The sequence below is a fragment of the Anopheles darlingi genome, chromosome 3 (assembly GCF_943734745.1).
Source record: "Anopheles darlingi chromosome 3, idAnoDarlMG_H_01, whole genome shotgun sequence".
NCBI classification, from domain to species: domain Eukaryota; kingdom Metazoa; phylum Arthropoda; class Insecta; order Diptera; family Culicidae; genus Anopheles; species Anopheles darlingi.
The window spans coordinates 54,342,276-54,362,041 of record NC_064875.1 but is presented as its reverse complement, the minus strand read 5'-3'; the positions used below and the strand labels follow the sequence as shown (position 1 = coordinate 54,362,041).

The 19,766-nt window shown below is 50.7% G+C and overlaps 1 protein-coding gene across 4 annotated transcripts in view; it reads left to right on the top strand.

The window, feature by feature from the left end:
• LOC125954982 (glucose transporter type 1) overlaps positions 1-19,766 on the top strand; it is a 156,444-nt gene that overhangs the window by 69,015 nt on the left and 67,663 nt on the right. For all 4 annotated transcript variants that reach the window (XM_049685750.1, XM_049685751.1, XM_049685752.1 and 1 more), the window contains one exon: positions 12,774-13,691. The gene's annotated coding sequence lies outside the window, so the exon portion shown is untranslated. The remainder of the gene's footprint in view (positions 1-12,773; positions 13,692-19,766) is intronic.

Genomic DNA, 19,766 nt, shown 5'->3' with positions numbered 1-19,766 from the left:
TCGCTTCATTTACGATGAATCCACCACCGCCGGTGCCGATGCTGCTGCGCGAACTGGCTGTCGAAACGGTTTGTTGGTCCAATTACGATAATTGATCATATTTCAATATGAACCATAACTTATCGCACAAGAAGTGGCCACCATCCTTTAAGTATCCTTTCATCGTGATTGCTTAGCTTGACTGTGGATGGACAGCATCATCTACGCTCGAGAAGGCTAATATGTAATTTGTCTGTGCGACTGTGAATTTGATCCTCTCTCTCTTCTCGGGTCCGTACGAATCTGCTTGTTTCTTTGCACATAAGCTGTCAAACGAGCGACCGGCCAACGTCTTAACTGACCGTTTCGCGGTTGCAGAACGGCGGCCATGTGCTTGGCAGATTACATACATTATTGTTTTATTATAGGCTACCGGAGGCCTGGACAGCGGCGGTCGGTTCCGGTTTGCTATGTCCATAAACAAAGCACCAGCATACTAGCTGCATTGCAAGGGAGTTCTATGCTCCGGCTAGTACCGCGCAGGACAGTAAAAAGTTTAGGTACGATACCGTATCCTTGCGAGGGTTCTGACGAAGAGCAAGAGCGAAACTCAACACACAAACGCGGTATGTTGTCCGAAAGCATGAAAAAAAAAAACGCCCGACGGCCAAACATCGGTTTCACTTCAGCTAGCGCGATCAAAAGGAGACCGCAGAAACCTGGAGCTGGAACCCGTAGGACCTGGCGTGACCTTGCAAAGCCCTCAACAAACTAGGGCAACTCCATTTCGGATGACAGTTTTTGTGTTTTTTATTTTATTTTTCGTGATGGCGGGTTTTGTTTTTTAGGGAACTTTGTATTGCCCGCACGTACAGAAAACATTTCGCTCTATTTCACGCCGTACTGCACAGACCGCACCGCCATGCTCACGGAATACGGGCTGCAGATTGAAAGAGAATCCACAGTATTTCCCAGGTTTTTCGGCTTCTCGGACGAAGGACGGAGGTTGTGTTTACAGCGCACCGAATGACGCCGAATGATTTGGACGACGACGACGACGACGGTACAGCACGAGGTGCGTCTCGGTGCGCGTGATCTGTAAAATGAGCAAATCTATGTCCCGTTGAAAGTCAGTCAGTGTCAGGCAATGGCTGGCCTGGCTGGCATGTGGTAATAGCTGCGGGCAAAACTACGCCGCATATGCACGATCCGCCTCGTGGCCTCGAACTAACTATGCTAACGGATGCTGGGGAAAAGTGTTCTAAATTCAAACCGAACCGACTCGGATCAGGATGGTAATGCATATGGAAATGGCTGCAAGGAAAACGTTTCCGAAAGCCCTGCTAGATTTCGCTTCTAGTTCCTATCGACAGATTGTCTCACGAATTCAGTGGCCCTGGTTCTGCTGCTCCTGCGGTGATGTTGCGAGTGGAAAAAGGAAGGTTTCGAGGTTGTAGCACACGGAACGAGCGGCTACCGTTTATGAATATCAAGTAGCCCTCCATTCCCCGGGGGTCCAATGGCGTGATTCTCGAGGTAGGCTTCGCGAGGTAGGCCATGGAAGCGCGCCCGCGCATACCTTTATGCAACAACATTGCGCGCCCACAAACAGGTCGGCTTGTCGGCGCACCTTCCAGCGGTAAGATAATAGTTTATTTATATTCAACGGTAAATACATTCCAACGATAATGACATTGAACTTGGATAAGCGTGTTGATGGAATTGAATTTCAATTCGACCAAACTGAAAATACAGAACCAACTGGTCATGGTTGCATATTTCCGACCACGACGACGCTTCACGCTCATCGGTAATCACATATCGATCATTGAAACAATGAATCATTGTTCGACTTAGTAGACGACGGTATGCGATAGCGCACAGAGAGCGCACTGAGCTTCTCTACTAAGCACAGCAGCAGCAGAATCGCCATTAATAGCACACAAAGCGGACGAAAGAGAAAAAGGAAAAATTCGAAAAAACTGGCCAAACCATGAGCCAACGGTTCGCGAAAACAAAAACCTCGACCTGCACCATCCATCCGTCTGTCTGTCAACAGTCGCCGCGGTGAGGAGAGAGGGCAGTTGAATTGATATATTGAAAGGGAAATGTCGAAAACAATATTGAAAATGTTTTCCAATTCAGCACCCGTACCGGTCGTCCAACACACACACACCGTTTGGAACCGGAACACCGGACCGAACGAGACCGCAAAATGGAAGCAAATCGATGACGCGGCGCACGGCAGTGCACGGGGAACTGATTAAAATAAGATATATATATTGCGCTGACCCGATGCGCGGCTATGGCCATGGTTGCGGGCAGGCTCTGTCGGCTCCAGCTCCTGCTCCGAGGAAAAGGCTCAACCAACGATGACCATCGGTGGTGGGAGGGGCGGAGGTCATAAATTAGTGAAATTGAAGCATACATTCTATGCCGGTCCGTCCGTTCGTTCGCTTTCTTCGTTCTACTCAAAGGTTGGTTGAGTGAAACAGACAGAGAGAGCAAGAGATGGTGTGTGTGTGTGTGTGTGAGAGAGAGAGGCGGTGCAAAGGTCTTTAAGGATTGCTGAACCAGCGTGCTACCAAGGAACCGGGTGCAAAGACGTAGAAAGGATACAGAACCTATCGTTCTAGTAGCTGGTCTTTAGCCGAAGAGATCGTCGAAAGTCCTTTGGCTATCGGTACGGTGAACACCGTTCACCGTTTCTCCATTTGCTGGTGCTTCTACATTACCTTCTCTCTCTCTCTCTCTGTCTCTCTATGTCGAGCTTTTGCACATAGTGGCCGGAGCACGGCGCCACCGCCGTTCGCCGTAACATTTACTGCGTTGTTCCGGATGACATTAGCCACAACAAACCCCGAACCATGCCCGGGCTCTGCCAGGAAGCCATTTTTACCCCAAAAACGCTTCTGCTGCTTGTAGTGGAACGCGTTCCGGTCGTGCACTCCCAACGTGTGTGTGTGTGATCTCTTCCGAAACGATGCTAATGGCCATCCGTCCATTGGTGTTGTTCCGATAGTAGTTGGTGCTTCTTCTGCTCGCTGCTGTTATCATGGAATGCCAGCACATCACCCGTTTCCCGTTTCTCTCGGTGCCGTGGTCATATGTGTTAGTGGCGAGTAAGGGGAAACCATCTTGAGCTTTCCCCAGAGCTCTTTGCACCAAGAGTGCTGCTGCTCCAAGAGTGGGATGTGAAATGATATTGCCAACAAGCGATCATAACACACGCAAGGCAACGTTCGGCAAGGCAAGGCAAAACAATCTGCTGCAACGGTTAAAAAGAGGGGGGAAAAAGCGAAAACAAAATGGAGGAAGGACTCCTCGATACAAGAGGAACCATCAGCAATTCGCAATGTAACGAGCTGCAGCGTTTAAGCGATGGCGCGGCCCAGGGTTGGAAGGAAGGAAGTGAAGCTGTGTATCACATGTATGGGCTCATGATGGTGGTGATGGTGGTGGTGGTGGTGGTGGTGTTGAAGGCAAAACCGTTGCCGTACTTAAAGGAACCAAGACTCCATTGCATCATAGCGCGCGCGCGCGCCATAACGGAACGCGCATTTGAAGTGGGGCATGCCATTAAAACCATTTGCCGGCGCGAGTCCTCCAATCGAGGAAGTCGAGGAATGGAAATGGATCCCCCGTACGTACCCAGCTCGAATGATCGGCTGCTCTCCGGCTCCGGCGGATGTTCCGGACCCCGTGGACTGATGGCAGAGTTATGGGCTCTTGATAGCGATGAAGTCATTTTATTTTCATTTTCATTCCCGCGCGGTTTGCGCATCCACCCTGCTCACTCATCCATCCCGACCGGAAAGTTGTTTTTTTCTTTTCTTTGAGGAGGTTGGATGGAAAGCGAAGCCCGCGATATGGCCACCATCGTCACGGGCGTGGTGCCGGATCCGGAGATGCGTCGTCCTTTCGGTTTTTACATGTCTCGGAAGATGGCCACGTAGATGATACAACATGGTAATAAAATATACACGCTACACCCTTCTCCCTCTCCCTTTCTTTCTTACCACCCCCTCTACCCACACAGGATCCACCTCGTGGGCGCTTGATCGCTTGATTGCAATTGAAATATGGAAGTTCGCGTCGTGCAGTTCGCGTGCAGCTCTACGTCAACGTGCGGGACAAAGGCAGCTGCCTGATGGCGATGGCGATGATGATGATGATGATGATGATGGCAGTGAGTGATACAAAGTACACTCGAAATCATCGGAAACGACGTCCGAAGCGTGAGTCCGAGCCGAGGGTATTATGCATGTTATTGGATGATTTATGTACCGCGGCCACGGCCCATAAGGTCGGTAATGGACCGGCGAGGACGAGTAACTGGATCGTCGCCATCGGATCGTCTGTGTGTCACGCCAAATCTGGCGATGCGGAGGAGAAGGAGGAACACCACACGACCGAAGCCCGATTAGATGGATAGGCGAGACGCGTGGTGACGTTTAAAATGTATGAACCGCTTGCGTGAAGCTTTAAAGCACCCATAAACCCATAAAGCATATATCCCTTTGCATGTCGCAAATGAGCATGAGAAAGGAACGAGATTGTATTGACATTTTAATGGCCAGCGGTGCAGGAGCTGACGTTCCACAAGTTCCACAGTTCCGTGGTACTAAGAGCGCTGAAGAGTGGCACTACGTTGACTACGTTGGCAGGGCAACTATCTTAATAAGTTGCTCACGGCCGAAGGCACGTCATGGTTTGCTGCGTCCGAAGTTCGGCCAATTCGAGCCAGTGTCTTTTGCTTGACTTTCGGACTTGGACGTCGACGTCAGTCAAGAACCGACCGGTGGTAAAACTTCTCGTCTCGAAGAGCCTGAAAGGAGTTGCTCGGACCAGCAACATGGAAATGTTGCCTGGAAACTTGTTTTGCGCAAAAAGTCCGCCCGACGATTGGACACGTTCCGGGCATGTATTACCGCCGCAGCACCAGGGTGGATGTCATTAAAAGCGTCCCGGAATGATTCATTCCAGAGCACAAACGAACCGTTTTTTTTTTTCGTACGAAAGAGGTCCTTAGAGGACTCGCCTTCAAGCAGCAAACTGTGTTCAATCGTTGGTAATTGGAATTTGCCTTGAACTCCAGGACTACCGAGAGAGAGAGAGAAAGAGATACAGTGCTTTACGGAAGCAACATTAGAGCATCATGGCGCCCGGTGTTCCCGGTGTAACCGATACACTTTAATCAAAAAGCCAGACACTCACTTCCACGCCCGTTCTCCGCTGTGGAGTTGGTCCCGGGGACCAAACGAGATGGGTACGACGTCATAAGTAATTGGAATACTTTTCTCGACTCCGACGTTCCTGCGGTGGAACACCGTGCCATCCAGGTATGCTGGTGCTTGTTACCAGCCAACGGTTGTAATCAATCAACATGGGCTACATCATCTCGTGTGTTCCTGTGGGTGTGTGTGTGTGTGTGCTCCAGGTTTTCCTGGGCTTGTCCGGGTAATGAAATTGTTTTTCATTTCGGGTTTTGGATGTTCCCCCCCGGGGTGTGGGTTTGCCGGGAGTGCTGAGAGCACAAACAACGGACGCTCGTGTGTGTGTATGTGTGCGTGTGTGTGCTTGTGTACCTGGCGCAGCATACGCTAACCGGTATGCTACCGGCGGTGGTGGTTGTGAGCCTTTTAATGTGGTTTATTGACTTCGTGTTAGTACAACTTTCCCAGGTTTGCCCAGTTTCCGAAATAAGTATGTGTATGGACGCGGTTTGCGGTTGTCCTTACCCTGCGATCGATCGATCCCCCGGGAGGGGGATAGCGCGGAATCTGGAATCCGAAAAAATGGGTAAAGAAGAAATGATCGAGCAACTAACGACCGCTGTCGGTACCGTGATCGATGGGCGTGATGGGCGGTAAAGCGTCAGCGAGATACATTACATCCGGTGTGGGCACCCGGGGTGTACCACCTATCGGTCCTGTTTGTTATCCTCGAAAGCACGGCTAACACACGAATTCGACGAAAAATGAAAACATAACAACAACGAAAAAACAACGTTGACCAAAGCCCCGATCCGAATGTCCGTGGCATCAGTGCCAGCATCAGCATGTCAGAAATGTTGCGGTGGTCTCTATGCTGGTGTTTGTTTTCGCGAACGTGCGTCCGATATGTTGGCGATGAATAAACGAAACGAGACGTGTGTGGACCAGCCACCGCCCGGCGAGTATCACATGACAGGCAAGCACACACACACGCACACGCACACGCACGCACACGCACACGCACGCACAGGGACCGCCGAGAGGAAATTATCATTTTTCGCAACACATACTATCCCCGATGTATGTTGTTCTTTATGTTTTTCTCCCTTTTTTGAGTGCCCCGTTTACCGGGGGCAGTGGGAGGCAGCGAATTAAACATTGTTTAAAATACACGCACACGCCAGGGTGTGTGTGTGTGTTTGTGTTCTCGATTGCCTCGACGAGCTGCAGTGTGTAATTGCAACAATTACCCGATTGTTTATCCTTCATTGGGTGCGCACCGATCGATAGATTTCCGTTTTCCGGATTCTTTTTATATATATTTTCTGTTTTCATCCGTTCGTTCCGTTGAGCTTCTCCATTTCATCCCTTTAGTTGGTTCAAAAGCGGGGTGGAACAAGGGAGGGGTTTCAATCATAATTCTGATGATGATGATGCACGGACGCACCTGCGCTTCAGAGATGTCGCAGTACTGTGCGGTGTCACTGTCCGGTGTCCCGGTTGGAGGATGGGACTGCATTTTTGAATTATGCATAGAACAGTAATTGATCTGCCAACGGCTGTGATCGGTTGGACTGTTAAATGAGCTGGCGCAGAATCAGTTTTTAAATCCGAAGCCCGGATTCATTGCAACACCGGAAAGCACGTTTGTGCGCATCGCAACTACCCCAATTGGTTGCTTGGATTAAATTGTTTGAAAATAAACATTTAAAGCCCAACCCAACTCTACTCGCAGCATGAATGCGCTCTGTACGTGTGTGTGTGTTTTGTGTGTGTAGTGCTATCACTCTGACCTTCGCTCTCGATGTTCAAAACAAAGCAAGCCACCATTGCCAGCCCCAATGGTGTGCTGGTTCCGTTTACACAGCGTGCCACCGGGCCTCGAAATGAACATAATTATGCATTCAAAATGTGTTCGCTACATGCAATCGAGCCTTCGAGGTGAGCCGGCAGTCAAGACTGTAACAATTAAGCGGGGCGTGGGGGTGGGGCGTGCACTACCTCGAGGCACCCCTCGCGAGAGGGCTCAAGGCCGGCAGACACACAAACACAGCCAAACATTGCGAACGCACGATGCTTATCGATGCCATCGCAAGCTCCAACATCGGCACGCAGCCAGCGGTTAGAAACCAGCAATTAGAAGTAGTAGTAGCCCGGGTCAATCCAATTCAGCACGAACGCCAACGCACACACAGACACACACACACAAATACAGAGCTACAGCCGTATACCACGACGGTTGGTTTCGGTTTGGCTTTTCTCTTTGACCGAAACATCCGCTGGATAGGATTTTGACGACGACGACGACGACAACGAGGGGATGCTTACAATATCCCCATCGTTAGTAAAAGGGAAGATTCGCGCGCCCCACGTCGTAATCAAGGCCGAAAGTTATCGGATTAGGAAACGGAGCCCACTCCCTCGGTGTTTTTTTTTTCTTTGACAATTAAGCCGCGATCACTAACGCGCCGAAAAGGAATGCCCAGTCCAAAGAGAGAGGGAAAAAGCAAGGGAAGACCCCGGACCGGACCCCGGGCGCCTGTCAAAACCAAATCGATCCGAGAGATTCCGAGTGTTAAGCCCCCCAAACGCCCCGGTTCCGGTGCCGGTGTTGACTCTGATTTTGGGGATTTGCGAAATCAAAGATGAAAATTCCCCCAGATGAAAGGACGGGGCGCTGGCGTGGTCGGAGTTGCCACAAATTTTCATTCGCCAGCACGCGCGCGGCCATTCGACAACCGTTGGCCGGGGGGGTCATAAGTCACTGGTTGTGTGACACAATGATTTCTACCGTTGTGCGAGTGAAAAGTTTTCGGGTGAAAAGTTTTGTCACCAAAAACCAAAACGAAAAAAAAAACCCATTACTCTCGTGTCTCGCAACCTTTGGTTCGCGGATGCGAACGCCACGAATGCATCGGATGGAACCATCGGATGGTTCCGTGCAAGGTGCTAAGCAGTGGAAGGCAGGGGACAGAAGGCAGAGCACAGGTGGTTCGGTCCGAATCCAGCGTCGCGTCCGTCATAGGATTGCTCGGATTGCTACGTGATACCACCCCGAGGCGTGTTAGTGGGATCCTCCAATGGGATCCCGGTCCGGGAGTTGACCTTCTGTGGATGAAGGCGAAATCCGAAGGCCGGAAGTTAGTGTGCGCACGACGATGGCCGGGTGGTACGTGCCTCCGGCACGGTGACACTCGGTTCCCATCCCTCCCCACGGATCAATTATCCAAGAAGCGGAATCCACGACGAATGGCACGGATCGGACGACGAGTCCTGTACGGACCGTCCACGGCACGGCCTTGCTTCAATGAAGTTAGTTAGCGAGCTGTCTGTAGGGATTTTGCGCCGCGCCCTGAATGCCTGAGATTGAATGGATTCGAGGAAGCGGCACCAGATAGAGGCTAACGTGCACTAGTGGTGACCCCGCCCCCGCCCCCCCCCCCCCCTCTTCCCGTGGTACGAGGTGGAAGGACTTGGTCACGACATTTACACGTGAGTGATGAACGGGACGTGCGTTGACTTGACTGCGTCTTGGCGTAATTTGTCGATGCGGGCGTAATGCCGTGGCCAGCTTTAGGATTTTTTTTTGTGTGTGCTCTCTTCCGTGGATTTCTGTTTTTTTTTTTGCCTTTTTTGCTTCACTGCGCGTGTGACTCTGGGGCGTGTTGCGAACCGACGAACCTGTTCCTCTGCCACTAATCGCTACGCTACGCAATGAATGCATAAGAAGAGACCTTCCAGAGAGCCGCGGAAATCGGCGTGTAAGAAATCTGTAGCCTGGAGTACCGAGAGCACTCCGGGGTCGAGAGTTCTATTGCGAATGGGAATATAGCAATGTGAGAGGAACTAGCGAATTTAGCGATTGTTTTGCGATGAATTCGAATCTAATTGAAATGTACTGACGTGTCCGTACGTGAGGTGCATGAGGAATGATGCAGAAGGAGCGATTGAATCGAGGTTGGGTTTTTGGGGCGGTTGAGAGTATCAGAAGATTATGAAAGAATCATTTAGATTATACTTATTATATGCACAATTGTAGGTATAGTTCTTTGCGGGTTAGGGAAATGCCTATCAGTAGATGAATACTAATAAAAGAATATGCATCATATGGAGTCGTAGTATTTATGTACAAGTTGCGCAATTTGTGAAAATAATGAGGATTATTTGAGATTTGTTTCACTTGAATATTTAGAAAAATAGCTTGGTCAATTGGCTACAACATGGCTTCTTATATACATCAAGTTTTGAATCAAACCTTCGTGAATTCCTTCTAATGGGTTATATATACTATATCTGCAGCTTGTCAGTTGTACAATCATCCATAAATGGATGTTAGTCGGACATAAAAAGAAATGCGTTTAAAATATGAGCAAAACAAGACAATTTCATCTCGTATCTTATTACTGAACTTCCAACGCATAGTTTAAAAAACGAAAACGAATGTTTTATTTTAATGAATAGCCCAAGTGAAACAAGTGTTTAAAGTTCGTCAAAAATAAACCACGAACAGAATGCACGCAGGTGCTGAATACAATGTTGCACTTTCTCGGTTTTTTTTTTGCCCGGGGGAACCAAACCTCATCATTTCACGGTACCTTGTAGCCCCAAAAACCAGTCCCTACGGGCGGTTGGTTTGCTTGCTCTTCACCGGATGTACACGCTTATCATTAACAGTGCAATGCACAATTTACACCAGACTGCCGGGCCTCGCGGGCCAGCCCATGACCCTTGCACCTCCACACAACCTGTGTGTGCGTGGAATGCAATGTTCACGCTAGTGTTCTAGCATGGAAGCTTGGTACGCGCTTCATTCGGGTCAGTGCGCCCGCACAACTGGCCACCCGTAGCTTCCGGTCCCGTACTTCTGCAACACTGGCGGGTTAAGTGAGTTTTTTTTTAAATTTTGGTGTGGAATGTACATTTTTGCGGAGAACAGGGCAAAGGTACTTTTGTGCAAATTACCATTCATACATGCGCAGAGCTGCTGCTGCTGCTGATGCGGTGCGGTTGCCGGTGGCATCTACAAGGTGTTGGTAGCATACCTTGTACGATGATGTTCGTACCACAGGCCACAGGACGACCTTTGCGTCATCATCCGGCCGGACTGATATAACTGGAGCTAAAACTGAAGCAAGGTTTCCTCAGTAAAAGTCTTAAATACTGCGACGAACGTACTTTGCCATTCTATACGTAAATGACATTTCCTGGCAATATCCAAACGCATTTCCGGATCAAACAGAACGGTCCTTGTCCGGTCGGTCGGAAAATGGAAACATCATCGTAAGGTAAACCACTTCCGCTAGATTGCTGTTTTGCTTATCACTACGTCCGATAGTACGTCAATCGTATTCGAACGCGATTGTTCCCGATTGGGTTTTCCGTTTTTCCTGCTTTTGCTTCCGTTTGTCTATGCTGTGCTAGGAGCTTTCAGACGATAGTGTCCGTCCGTAACGTGGGTACGCCATTATGGAGACTGATGCGTGACGATAACGGAATAGTGCAGCTGTTCTTCCCCCGCCGTCTTTCGCAAAGGATCTTCTTTTGTTCGTTTGCAAAGGACGTCGCGCACAAGGTCCCAGATTCGCTTCCCTTCTTGATGAACTACTGTAAACGAGAACGGTACGGGGCCAACGGGGACAGCGCAATTTCATTAGCAACCCTAGTGCGCTTGAATTGGCGAATTAATATCCCTTCTTTTGCTCTTAAAAGCTCGATCATTGCTAGTAAGTAAGCCACTACACAAAGCGAGCAAAAAGAGAGAAAGAGTGAGACGCCAATCTTCGGAGCGCACTAGCACACTGATCCACTTAATGTCCTCGTTCCTGGCGAACCGTCCATCGAGCCATTTACTAACCGAATTCGTATCTTTCTTCTTCTTCTCTTCTTTCTCTTCCATAGCGCCCTCGGTAGCTCGGTCAAACGCAATGGACGACACTAGCCAAGCCCCGGGTGGATCTAGTAGCCGGTCGTCTTCAGATGAAAAGCGCACGAACGAACAAACAATAATCGAAGTGAACATTCGTTGAAGCGATCCAAGGAGGGCAGAGAAACGATTCCAGAGAATCCTAGAGAAATCCAGTTCCCACCCCGCCGCCCGGGGGAGGCGGTGACCCTGTTAAAACTCCACCCTCCTTTGGCGCATCGGCCGTTTTGCCGTTTGTTGCACTTCATGCGCGCGCCTCTGCACTGGATTACCACCGATGATGGTAGACGATGGCAAACATTCCGTATCAAACCGACTGCTGATCCGATCCGGTACCGGTACCGGTCCATCGGATCGGATTCATCCTCAACCGGCGAGGGGGTCTTTACCGTCCCACCAGTCACAGAAAGCCAACTTTACAAGAAAGCGCTGGAAACCACTTCAAACAAGGATAACAATTGTCGCATTTCGACTCCCTGCGGCCATCCGAACGGTGACTGAAGTCGGCAGTAACAGGCCAGGGATCAGCAAAATAAAAAAAAAAAAACGGACCGAGCACTGAGCATCGAGCACTGGTATCGCCGGAGGCCCCTTCTCTGTCTGTCTGTGTGTCTGTGTGTGTGTTAAGATAAACTGAAAAGATCAAACCGCGTCGTGGGCGCTGACTCGTAACGCAAAAGCGCCGCAAAGCGAAAGGCAAAAGGGGTACCGGAAATAGGGCGCCCGGAGGATCTATCCGGAAACCGGAACCGACCGGAGAGGGAAGGCACGGCCGGCATGGACAACAGCAAACTTCATCCTGGCTTCGGTCGGTCCGTCGGTCCGGACGCAAGCTGAAACGAAGCGGATAGAGAAACATTATCTGGACGGACTCGGCGCTCGGCACCAGCCTCCCCTGTGGTGTCATAGTGTCTTGTGCAAAATCCAGCGTTTTTCCAACGGTCCGGCGAATCGGAGATTGATCAAGAAAGGCGTGAAACGACGGACGGACGGACGGACCCAGGAAAAGGCATCCCAGCAAGTGCTGCTTCACTCCAACCGTAAAGAACGGCCATTTCTGGCCGGGACGAGGCAGCTGGTGCCCGGCAGCTTTTCAATCGTCACTTTGCCGGGACGTTAGTCACGTTATGCCGGTTTCGATTCTTCGTTTGTCAGCCGGTGCGGCGTCCGCAGTGCCCCCTTTCCCGTCGCTCATCGCTGCAACGTGGCTTTTGGGCTTGTAACGATGACGATGATCAAACGATAAGCGCAAACAACCGGACCAGCGACAGATAGACGGCATGCTCGCACACAAACACACACACAGCGAGTGCCTTTGTAAGCCCCCGGAGAGATAGTGTTTCCGGCAGATCCGGGGGTTTGGGTCCGTGATAAATAGTTTTTCCCGCGGCTTGTCAACGCCAACGTCGGCGATAGCTCTGGGAGGGCCGGCCCACACCGCGGGTGACAAAGAACTGGTGACAGGTTGCTGTCACGTTGTGGTGCACCTCGTTTGATGATACTAAAACCCGCCTCCTGGAGGTGCCAGATGATCCCCGGGATTGTGCTACATTCCTCTGTGTCTTCTGTGAGCGGAGGCGGACAGACGGAGACATACATCAAGGACTTCTCTTCTTCAATAATTAATCCATTTTCTTTTGATTTCTTCCAAAAAGGCTAGAGGGACCGGCGTGAAAGTGTGAAGGTGGCTATCACCAGGTGGCATGTTTGAAGAAAAGAAGGAGCAGCAGCAGCTTGTGTGATTGTGTATTCGGATCGAAAACAATTGTCGTGGCGGTGTGGTGGTGGTGGTCAACGCAGTGTGTGTGTGTGTGTGTTTCCGTTCTGTTGCATCGTGGTGGAGTGAGTGGCAGAACCAGTGGCAGAAGAGGCAGACCGATTGCACCGAACCGATTGTTGTACCGTGTGTATGAGAGTGTGTGAGTGTTTGACTCCGTTTCAGTGACGCAGTGACGGATTTGTTGGCAAGCCACAGCGTACGTAGCGAAGACGGGAATCTAGTAACCCTGAAATACTCTTCATATCGCGTCATCGTCGTCATCGTGGATACCACTCGTAGTATCGCGCGGGGCAACCACCCCGCCATCGAAAGCGGTGGAAAGCGAAACTAAAACGCAGCCACCATTGCCTCAACGTCAACGTGTGTGTTCAGTGCTTTGCAATACAATACGTTGTGCTACGCTGTGTACGAGCGTGTATGTGTATCTGTGTTGGATAGAGAAAAAAGTACGCAATGTCATTATTCTTTGATCGGTGTGCGCAGTGATCATCATCCGTTAATATTAAGTGTCATCATCGTCGTCGGAATCGTGAAGACGTCGCGAAAAGGAATTGGATTGGAGAAACCGTTCAACCAGGAAGTGTGTGTGTGTGTGCGTGAGTGTGCGCGTGATTGAAAACGTTCGTGGGCGTGGGTAAGAACTCGCTGGTTGCAGGTTACCAGGTGCAGGTTGTGCAGTGGCACTAGCGCTGTGTTGTCTGTGTGCGCGCAGACAGCAGATTCCGTCATCGTAAGCGGAACCCAATTTTTCCTCTCCTAGTGGTTGCCCGCAATGGCTGGACTGACTATTAAGGTAAGCGCGCGCACACTAGACTCGCGACTAGACACTTGCGAGTTTCACACGCAGTAGAGTTTGCAAATCATAAATCGATCTGTCAAGCTGTCAACTTACAGGACCGCGCGTTTTCGCGTTACTAGTGGATACCACCACTAGTGATGGTATAAAGTGTAGTTACCAACGGGCGCAACTCTAGCAAAAAGCATTCCAACCGTACCATCGGTAAGCTATGAACGCTTCAACCGTTGTCGTTGGTTGGCGGCACCAACCTAAGCCCCGAACGATGGTTTTTTGGGGTTCCGTGTCAGCGATTACGGTTTCAGAAAGGACGTCACACGAGCCGGTGGCTGTGGCGAACACGGATGAGCACCGTTTTGAAGCCACCGAAAAAAGGGTGGGGTCCGAATCCGCTGTGCAGCATCAAAACCCTACTGTGACACATCGTTGCACACAGAGACAGGCACGCCACACCACACACGATTACTCCCCGTCCCGCATTGAGTGATTTGTGAGAAGAACCAGAAGAGGTGATGCAGAGCAAACAACAACCATCTCGTAGCTCTGGCCGGGCCACCACTCATTAGCTGGCCACCGCCGTTGGTTGGTTGGTTGTAGGCACTTTCGAAAACACTTCTCTGCAAAGTGCGGTTGCCTTAAAGTCCTCGAAATCGCCCCCAATTCCTGTCACTCCCTCGGTTTTTGGCCACCGAAGCTGTGAACCGAACATTTTCCGGTCCGAACTTTCGGTGCTTCTCGGTTTGGTGCCATTGCGGTGCGGTGCGGTGGACATTTTCGCATTGGCAAGAGACAATGGTGGGTTGCCCCGTTTATCAAACTCCTCCTCCTTCTCCTTGTACCAGCACCAGGATTCCCGGGGGTTTATCTTTCCGCTTAACTCGATCCCCCCGGTAACCGGGCGCCTCCATCGTGGTGCCCTGCCCTTTCATGGCTACAAAAAGGCAACATCATGTTCACGTCGGTTCCACCACACACACACACACACACACACGCGTGTGTGTCCTGCAGCCACCTAGCCACTAGCCACTAGTGATGACAAGTTCCCGCTCGATTGCTACTGCTGCTGGTGGTGCTCGAAACCGTTCCGTTCCGTATCCGTCACAGACAAAGCGCGCAAATGGGTTCTCGGGTTTTCGGAACCCGGAGTTCAGTCCCGTGGTTCGCGACTGGCATAACCGGCCTGGATGACCTGGATTTACTGTCAGGATTTCCTCGTCCAACCAACCAGCCGTCCTGTCCAGTTTCGGTCCGGTCCGGTCCGGCTTCTCCGGTCCAGTCCGGTCGCGCTGGTGGCATTTTACGATCCTCCGGCAATCCTCCGGTTTCGGCCGACGGCCGGGATCATGTACGTGAGTGTGTGACCTCTGCGTTCGCGCTCGTACACAGTGTGTCACACGTTATGCCGCCATCGTCGTCGTCGTCGTCGTCGCCATCGTCGTCGTCATCGTCGTTGTGCACGGAATGGCGGAACGTGACCGGGCAACGGTTTTGCGGCTCGTTCCATCCATTCGTTCTACTGTAGGTGTGTCAGCGTGTGTGCGCGTGTGTGTATGTGTGGTTCTATTGCTAGCATCGGCATGCCGATGTATCTGGCCCTTGTTTTTTGCCACTCCTCGGCCCCGTCCCCCTTGTTTTGGGATGCTTTTTTACAACTACATTCCGGGGATATGTTTTGGGGCGCATTTTTGGGGCGCAACATTCATTGGCTGAGAACGACGATCTGCTTCGGCTAATGCTGGGGGCCTACACTACTAGCATCGGCTGCTGCTGCTGCTGCTCCAGTTGTTGCAGGTTCTTGTGTCATGTTTTTTGTATGGAACCAACACTACGATCGCTTTTTTTGGGGTGCGTTTCGGTCGTCGTCATCGTTGTGCTCCATGGTCTCATTTCCTGGAAGAGACATGTTTTCTTTTTTCGCTCCCCTCCTTTTTGGCTCTTATTTTCATCCTTTTCCAACCCCCGATTCTCGTTGTCGATTGTTTTGCCATTTTTTTCCATTTCGTTTTTGTTTTCTTCTTTCACTCGAGATATTTTCCACGTTTTTCTTTTTTTTTTTGGAGGGTTGGGAGATGGTTTAGCGTACAGGCATACCTATTGCGCTCCCGAAAGCAAGAGAGAGAGAGAGTGCGAGGGGACAAAATTCATTTGTGGAAGATTTATTTGTTTTCTGCCTTTTCGCTTACCTTCCCTTTCCTCTCACCTTTCCTCCTTGAGCATCGCTTTAATCCTGCCGAAGCGAGCGGATTCGAATGATTTATTCCAATGTTCGTAGCCTCGCGGCTCACAACATTCCGAATGCGCGTTACAAAGGTGAACACTGAGCACTGTGGTCCACTGCGTGCCATACCTTCAGCGCGTAGTGTTTAATAAGGATTGCCGGATTTCAGCGTTGCAGGAAACGTTGGCTGCTGTCCGCTAAAAGCGCGTACGCGTACCCGTGCAAAGCTGTTTAGCGCCATCCCTCGTCAAGCGGGATTGGCGTTTTCGGGATGAGAGCTGACCCGGTGGTTGCATTATTTATTTTTTCCGTCCCGTTTCTACATCTGCCCCGGACGTTTCCGGACCACATTTATTATCCTTCCTTCCTGCAACTCGTTACTCGAGTTCGGTAGGACATTTGCAGAAAGATGTTGTTGATGATGTCAGCTCAGCAGAGTGTTTGAGTGCGTTTGAGAGAATCGTCCTGCAATGTGTGCTTGTGTGCTTGTGTCTGTATCTGGATGTGTGTGGGTTTGTGCTGTGGTAATTCATTTCGGTTTCCCTTCCCCCAAGTGAACCACGGAATAAGGCTACATTAGCACATAATTAACATTCCTTCAACTGTGCTTACGTCTGCGGAGTGGTGGGTGGCAGCGGACGTATTAATCATCCATTTGAAGCTATTTTTCCTCATACAGATCCTCGGTTTTGGGGGGGGAACCTTAGTTCCAAGCTGCCTGAACTGATGAAGATGAAGCTCCTCGTAGCACCCAATTTTACGCTAAATACGGCGGCTTCTAAGGCGATCTAAGGCCTGAGTTGATTTCTCGTGGTAAGGTTCAAGGTAAGGTACCTAGAGCCACGGCAATGCCACAGCAGGAGCGATTCCCTCGGTTCAATCTCTCCCATTTCGTTGCGGATACTTTGCTTTGAATTGCTAATTTATATCCATGAACCGCGAGGTTGGCGCATTGGCGTGGAATAGCGACGATGACGAAGACGATGACGACGACAACGAGGCCTGCCAGACCAGACCGTCTTCAGATCGTCGTGGAGTGTTTGGTTTGGTGTTTGCCAAGTAACCAGGACACACACACACACAAACACCCGTACACCGCCAGTAGCAGGCATCCTGTTAGGGTTCACTTTTCTTCATTACTCTCTCTCTTGGAGTGCGAGGTGCACTAAAGGAACGCATTATTGCAAGCTACTACTAAGGACTCTAGGGGACTTGAACTGAGAGGCCCTCTGCCGACACTCAAGGAAATGAAATCATTGTCCCCGGGCATTGTCGTTTCATTATCCTCGAGCCAGACCATTGCCTACAGGCCATTGCTTGGTTGGTTCTGTTAAAACCGATTTTAAAGAGTGACTGAGGCGCGCGCGTGTGTGTGTGTGTGTGTGCTCACAAACCCTGGCCATAATTCGGTTAACGATCAAAGCACAAACAGTTTGACTTTGTTGACACTGCGACGGCGGCGACGCCATGGAAGTAATTGAATCGATTGCACCGTGATAACATTCACCTACCGGGGAGGAGGAGGGCCGCCATGTGTCGCGTTTCACTTATCATAATTAAATCTTGTCCAGTGTTCGCGCCGCGCAGTTCCGATCCGATGGACACGGTCTCTTCGGTGTCTAGCCATTCGTCTATTTACTTCGTCTGCGGCGCTCTGTCTGTGTTCGAGGTTTAGAGTGTTTGTTCTTCATTATGGCCAACCGTCAGGTGAAGGTCACCGGTGACTCCGTGACAGTAACCACCGAGATCGTAATGGCAGGACCCCTTCACGGTTCGTTCACGGTCTTCCGGGGACGCTCTTCATTTAATGTCTCGCGACTCTATAACAACATGTTATATGTATGTCTTATCAGGTTTATTGCAAAACCAAACGACTCGTGAACTTCGATTTGATTCGTGGGGCGTGGATGGACACGGTTCCGTGGCACGGGCAAACGGAACGAACCCCCGGAAGAGTAATCAACTTCGACAAGCTCCTCGTTGCAAGGGCAGAAACCGATCGGTTGGTTGGTCGGTTGGTCGGTTGGTCGGTTGGTAGTCGATTTCAATTTTCCAACGTCAATCCCCATCTTCGTAGTCTGTTCCTTTTCACCTCTTCCTCCCGGTCCACCAGCCGGTAGGGAATTGTTTCTTTGCATCACTGAACACTTCAAACCCGGTGCCAAGGACTGGAAATCCTACGCTACGAGGAGAGGAAAGGGCAACGGTAATGGGTTTTTGTGTGCCAGCTAGCGAGCCAGCCAGCGAGCCAGCGTTTGTGAGAGTATGGTAAGCCCTTCTTCGATTTCTCGGAAGTCTGCACACAGACACACACTCGAACACACACAGACACACCGAAAATCAATTCCTGCTGGCCCCTGGCCACCGCGCACAGAGCGGTGCAAAGGCTTTGCGTTTCTTCAATAATTTCCCGGGAGCTTTTGACGCGCCTTGACGCGCCCTGGCGCGTCCCTCTCCGCTACTCGTTGTTCGCTCGTTCGCTCGCTGCCTGAAGCCGGCGTATAAATCGAGTCAAATCGAACGTCAACGAGCGAGTCCAGTGAAGGGGTCTACTTCTTCTTCTTTGGGGGTTGATTTTTATTCTGTTTTTTTTGCATTCCTTCATGCCCTTAGTCGCAAGACCCCGGCGCATTCAGTTCCAGTTTCCAATTTGTGCGAGGTTGCGTTCCCTTTACAGCTGCAAAGGCTCCTTCCTATTCCTGTCCTGCCATTCTTGGCATCGTTTTGCAGCTCCCCTTTCCGGGTCGGCTTCTCGGCGTGCTCGATAGGTCGGTGCTTTGTGGTTACCAGGGGCCACCACAGTGCGCGCTCTGCGTTCACACAGTGGCCGTCCGGATAATAAAATAAAATGATGGGCAACGTCGAGCGGAAGCATCGTCCGTCTCTAGGGAGTGGTGGAAAAGTGTGGAGTAGAATTACGGTTCGGGCAACAAAAAAGCGAGCGAGTCCAGGCACCACGGAAACATCACATCCTTTAACGTTGCATCGCCTGCTACTGCTGCTGCTGCTGGTACCGTTGCTAAGGGCACGGTCCCCCCGGGGGGGTCAGTAGTACTAGCGGTTGCTAGGATTTGAAAGTTTTTTGTTTTTCCGCTTTTTTTAAAATGCCTCGCGGTGTCTGTCTCCCGCTCTCGGTGGTGTAGTGGAATCGGTGTAATGTGTTTTAAAATTCATTTCGCGTGTCCGCTTATTGCGGCGCGTCTCTTCGAATGATCCCGTCCCGGATCCGGTGTCTCTTTTCCGAATTTAAATGTTGGATACATTGTTTATCCGGCGGGGAAAAAGAAAACATGCACCCCTGAGCCCTACCTGTCTGTGTCTGTGCCTTCAACCATTTTGATTCTGATCCACCTGACGAGGAGGAAGTCACATTTGGCTGCTGACTGATCCTGCCCATTCGCAGCTCCAGCTAACCGGTGTCGAAGTATCGAAAGCGAGCCAAGGGAGAGAAATAAAAAACCACGAGAGAATGTCTCGTGGCACACACACACACACAGACTGCCAGGATGACATTGATAGTTGGTTGTAAATGTTGGCAATTTCAAATTACATCCGCTCGTGGTCACAACAGGCTACAACAACAGCAGCAGCAGCAGGACTGGAAGTAGCAAATGCCAGCCATACATTCCAATGTACGCCGCCAGCGCGAGTGCAACTGTGGGAATGAGAAAGTAATAAGATAGGATGTACTGGTGATGGTGGTGGTGGTCGGGGCTCGCAAGCCAGGGAACACGACATCGAGCACGAACCAGGCACCACCAGCAGCAGCAGCAGCAGCAGCAGCATGTTGTCACTACATTGCCAACCGTTTTCAAGCTCGTGTTTTCCAATTTTCATTTGGCTTTGGTGGGCTT